This window comes from Harpia harpyja, chromosome 15 (genome assembly GCF_026419915.1).
Source record: "Harpia harpyja isolate bHarHar1 chromosome 15, bHarHar1 primary haplotype, whole genome shotgun sequence".
NCBI classification, from domain to species: domain Eukaryota; kingdom Metazoa; phylum Chordata; class Aves; order Accipitriformes; family Accipitridae; genus Harpia; species Harpia harpyja.
In genome coordinates this window covers 1,009,243-1,015,242 of record NC_068954.1, presented here as the reverse complement: position 1 = coordinate 1,015,242, position 6,000 = coordinate 1,009,243, and positions in this window count along the sequence as shown.

Here is a 6,000-nt window from a genome sequence, read left to right as displayed (position 1 = left end):
ATACACCACTCTATTGTGAAGTGTCCATGTTACATTTCTTGTTTTCATTCAAGGTTGCATTCACTGATTTGCACAAAGATTTGGGTTCCTGGTTTTTGTATCACTTTCAGAACTTAAAATAATTATTGTAAAGCTGTAGCCCCATAACCCTCCCCCACTAGAAAGGCCATCTGCTCATTGTTTTAGCTCAGCAATCTGACATTTGCATGTTCTTTTTCCTGGCTGGAAGTATCAACCTGCAACCAGCTCACTGCCACTTTGAATCTGAGTTTAGAAAGAGGATTTAAACAGACTTACCAATTCTGCTTTAGCATTAATTCCTGTTTAATAAGTATGAACTATTTAAGCTTAAAGCAAAATGATTGTAATAACCTTGCTCCTGATTTTTACAAAGAGGGATAGTGCTAGGTTCATATATAAGGACAGTCCTTCCTTTCACCATCAAGAATGAACTGATCCCCTTGCAATGAACTACGCTTCACTTCCTCCTATGCAGCTTCAAGAGATAAAATTAGATCTGAGGAGAACGACCCCTGAGAGCAGCTGGCCGACCGAGCCACTTGCTGTGAAACATCTCTAATAAGCCATAATTTATACTTCAGCCATTATACTTTTTGCCACACTGAGAGCTAGATAAATGATTAATTGAAAGAGGATTGAGGGATATTTTTTGAAATCATAGAATCATAGAATAATTTGGGTTGGAAGGGACCTTAAAGGTCATCTAGTCCAACACCCTGCCATGAGCAGGAACATCTTCAACCAGATCAGGTTGCTCAGAGCCCCGTCCAACCTGACCTTGAATGGTTCCAGGGATGGGGCAGCAACCACCTCTCTGGGCAACCTGGGCCAGTGTCTCACCACCCTCAGCGTAAACAATTTCTTCCTTATATCTAGCCTGAATCTCCTCTCTTTTAGTTTAAAACCATTACCTCTTGCCCTATCACTACAGGCCCTTGTAAAAAGTCTGTCCCCATCTTTCCTATAAGCTCCCTTTAAGTACTGGCAGGCTGCTGTAAGGTCTCCCCAGAGCCTTCTCTTCTCCAGGCTGAACAACCCCAACTCTCTCAGCCTGTCCTCACAGCAGAGGTGCTCCATCCCCCTGATTATTTTTGTGTCCCTCCTCTGGACCCGCTCCAACAGGTCCATGTCTGTCCTGTGCTGAGGACCCCAGCGCTGGACACAGGACTCCAGGTGGGGTCTCATCTGATCGGAGCAGAGGGGCAGAATCCCCTCCCTCAACCTGCTGGCCACGCTGCTTGGGATGCAGCCCAGGACACGGTTGGCTTTCTGGGCTGCCAGCGCACATTGCCGGGTCACGTCCAGCTTTTCACCCACCAGTCCCCCAGGTCCTTCTCTGCAGGGCTGCTCTCGATCCCTTCAGCCCCCAGCCTGTGTTGATAAGGGGGTTGCCCAGACCCACGTGCAGGACCTTGCACCAACAGCTCAATTCTGTGGTTTGCACAGCTGCTTTTGAGAGACAGACCTGTCCAGAGCATGGGTCCTTGGAGGTGTTGGCATGCAGGGTAGCATGTCCTCTCCAGAAGCATCCAGTTGAGTGTAGTTCCTCCCTGACTTCTAGGGCTTTGCTCCATTTCCTGACATGCCAGGACTAGAGAACATTCCTTGCACTAGACAGACAAACCTCCTGGCTGGGCATTCAGCACTATCTGCCATGTAGGGGCTTCTCTGTGTAGGGCTGCCCAGGTGCAGGAAGAAGAATACTGGGCAGTAATATCAGAAACAGCACAAAGGAACCTGCTTTTGACTGCTAAGGACCTCCTCAGGTCTCCAAGAGGCTTTCAGATATGTCTATAGTGCACAAAGAGACGTGATGCAGCACTCCCTGAGCTCACAGCTACAGTGTTGGGTTTGGAACTGGGTAGCCTTGTCAGCACAGCACTGCACCTGAGCTACCAGCGCTGCCGATGCAGCGAGTTTGTGTGCAGGTCTAACTTCTGCTAACCGCGCAGCCCCTTTGGCAAGATGCAGAATAGGTTGTCCTTTGCAGGATAGCTTTATTGTCAAACTCATTTTGTCCCTATGGGGGAAAGAAGCAAGTATCTTCAAGAACATACTCAACGTCTTCTGAACTTTGAACCACCACCACCACCACCACCACCACCACCTTACTATTGCTTCTGTGGGCATTATCACATGGCAGGGAAGTAAAGGCAGTATGCTAGTGAATCAGTCTCTCTGTAGGCTCTCCAATAAATAAGCAGAAGCAAGGAAAAATGGATAAGGAGCAAAAAAGATTCATGATTTCTACTGCCTTTTGTATAATGCTTGTGAAAAAGTGACTTCTAAAAATTAATTTTAATTTGCTAATCACAAACTGATTCTAAGTCTTAGAGCATTTAGATACACTCTTAAAACCCACGATCATAAAGAATAAGACTGGATAATAATTTGAGCTCTAATATTTTAATTTCTTATATGAAAATAATTTTCTAGCCCTTGAAATAATAGAACCAAAGTTGAAAAATGCCCAAAGCACATCTTAAAACTTCACAAACGATAAAATTTAACCTTGTTTCATTTTTAGCAGGCCACTTTTTTTTATCTGTTCGTTGTTAGTTTTACGCATATAACCCTGCTGGTACAACATCTATCTCTAAAGAGGCAAAAATCTTGATTTGGTAGTGTTTTACACTCAGCTTGGCACAGGTGCAAATCCAAGTCAAACTTTCAGATGAGAGCATTGTATGCAAAGTTATTAACAACTGCCATCGGAGTGGGCTTTGGTAACAGGTAGAACTAAAGCCACCCACATGTGTGTCATTAAAAGCAGTTGAAAGTCAAGTAACGTTAGAAGAGAAGGAAGCTGGGTGAATAGTGTGGCTGTTCCTGGAAGAGTCTGTGGGTACAGCTATACCACACAGGGCACACTAGCGAACCTGCAGAGTGCAGGCATTCTAGCTAGAAGAAGCCAAAATAACTTGTATCATTTCTCTGAAATGCAGGATCAAATCAGGCTTCCTGTCAACCTATATGCATTGCCTAATGCTATAATAAACTATCAGGAAATGTGATACTGATCTTTGGGTAGGAGCAAAGAGAAACAAAATTATTTGGAATAGAATTTGTCAGACCAGCAGATTTGGGGTTTCTGAGCATGTTTTGAGCATTAGACTAAAGCAAAGGCAGTTTTCAGCTGGCTGGAAATGATGATCTCCTTCTGACCGCAGGTGTGGCTCCCAGTGCCCAACTCCTGTCAATCTTTTACCCATTTGGATAAGCTCATGCCCTAAGCAGATTGTCTTGCAAGGGATAAAAATGGTGGGTTTCACCACACCCTTACAGCAAATTGTTAACAGGGTACAGAAGAGAAGAGGAATGGTGAATGCTAGAACGTGTTGTCCTGTTGGCTGAAGCCATAAGGAGATGGTAAATATCATGTCCCTCCCTAAGATACCTTGGGGGACAGAATTTTATCTAACAGGCTCCAAGTTGAATCAATGCACTGTTTCTTCTAGCCTTCTTGTTATTTTGTTTGGGATTTTTTTTTCTCTATAAATCCTTGTGTTGATCTCTTCTGAGTGGGAAGAATGAGAGGGAAGTCTTCACTGCTAAGAAAGCCTGTGGAGCAAATTATTTTCCCCAGGTTTCCCAGGAAAGGCTCGGGTAGTTTTATTAAAGCCTCAGTGGAAGCATTTGAAAAGCAGACCCATTTTGCTACTGACAGCACTTGGTATCAGCTGTGAACTGACACTTCTGCGCAGGCAGCGGAGCACGAGGTCCTCTGTGCAGCTGTAGATGCTCCCTGGGGAGTGCAGAGAGCTCTTCTGCCCTCATGATGCACCAAGACTTTCTGGGCAGCAAGTTCCCTCTTCACTTGCTGACCAGGAGGTTTCTTTGGGTTTTTTTTGTTTTGTTCTGGGTTTTGTTTTTTTTTTACTTTACCTCCTCATAACAGCTACTGGCTTTACTTCTAAAACCAGCTTTATGTGCCTTATATGCTCCTCTGAACAACGAAACTGTGGTACAGTAGGTATAATAATAATAATAATAATAATAATAATAATAATAATAAAAATACACCTTGGTGAGTCATACCTGTTTATGTTTATTTTTATTCTGAAAGACAGATGAGCTTTCAGGCTCCAGAACACAACACAGACCATGGCTACTTGACTTTTACAGTGGCATCTCTTCCTGGAGATACATTCCCAGCTCAGATACAGGGCTGAAGGAGCATGTTAAATCCTAGCTTTGCTTTGTCTCGTATGTATCACTAGGTGCCAATGTGGGGGGATGTAAACAAGGCAGTGTACAAACTTACCCTTGATTTTATACTTTAAAAGGAATAGTGTGGGGAATATGGTACACAATAGCTGTGGGAGTCATGCTTTTGTGACTTACGAGCAGAAAGAGCGTCTTCTGAAAGGAATTTTGATGCCTAATCATGTCTGTCCTAGTGTTTGAAAAATGTAGATTTGTTCCATCACAGGAATGGATTAGGACAAAAGGAAGATCATGTGAACTTTATGGACCTGATTTGGAACTAGAAGTGCAGGAGAAAATTGCTGAAGTCTTGGCTCAGCAGTGTCCAGCTTTCAGCTGATTGAGAATCGGGAGATGAATATGCTGGATATGGCAACTCAGTGCTGTAAGAAACATGAACTAAGGGCTGGCTTTCTAATGCTCCATCTCAAATGGAGATTTGCTCTCAAATGGTATTTGCTGCTCACATTGTAGAATTCAGACCTCTTAGTCGTAGAGCAGAATTGCCCTGTGACCTCGGAAATACAGCACGCGTGCGGGGGCAATGACCTAAGCGTAAAAGAAGAGACAATGGACAGCTATAGGAGACAAAGGTAACATTTTAAGGCATAGAAATGTGCTGGTTTGAAAATCAATCAAGTGGACAGTGGAGGCTGGCATTACAAGTTGAGTGGATTTGGGAATATATTTGAATGTTAGATGATAAGTAGGGTAGGATGTGAAAGCTTTTGAAAATGAAGAGAGGGATCTCATTTTTAACATGATAAGAGCCAGTGAAGAGCTACATGGGGAAGAGTGATTCTGGATTAGAAAATGATGAAACGAAAATGGATGGATATAATCAGGGCATGACTGCATTGGAGAAGGATTTTGCAGTAACTGAGGTACAGTATGTGACAGCCTGGATGAGATTTCTATTTGATCGAGAGGAAAGCTGCTATATTAGATATTTTACCCATCCGCTACCATCCTCCCTGATGAAGATGTACATTCCGTGGTATAATTCTGCCATGCCTAGAATCTGCTGATATAAGGTCTCTGCATCAGTGGGTTCTTACATCAAAGGTGCAAATTAAACTCTGTTCTGCTCAGAAGCCATTTTTGAACTTCTAAATGGTCACCGTGAGCAGGCTTCAAATGAGGAGGGGAGAATTCAGGCCACGTGTTCCAGTATGAGGCATAGATTCAACCTGTTCAGAGGATGGCTGTACTGGCTGATGTACTTTACTTGAAGAACTTGATAGTGTAGGGGGATCAGTTCCCCAGAAATATTGAATTCAATGCCAAAGTAAGTTGCAAAGGACACTTTGTCACTAGACCTACTGTCTCCAGCATTTTTAGCCAGGTGCAGGATTCTTGCCCAAGACTGTTGAATAGTGTTCGGAATGGCTGCAGTTGAAGAGAATCTAGCACAAACCTCAGTATGGATTGGAAACATTAGGGGTACTTTCAAAAGACAGGGTTAAATTAATGGTGTGTTGAGCTTTTGAAGCATGAACATGCTGTGTTGTTTTTTCTAAATTTAATTAACTGGTTAAGTTCAATAATTCATAAAACCAATGACATATGCCAACTATACCTAAGTAAATGGATTACTATCGGTCTGATTTGTTTGTAAAGAGTAAATATTTATGAAAATATGATCTTAGTATTTGTTTCTATGCACTTGACCACATATCTCATTTTGTATCTTTGGTCTATTTTCAGGAGATAGGAGGACAGGATAGGATGATGAGAGGCTGACTTGGACCAGAAAGCCCTATACTTAAAGAT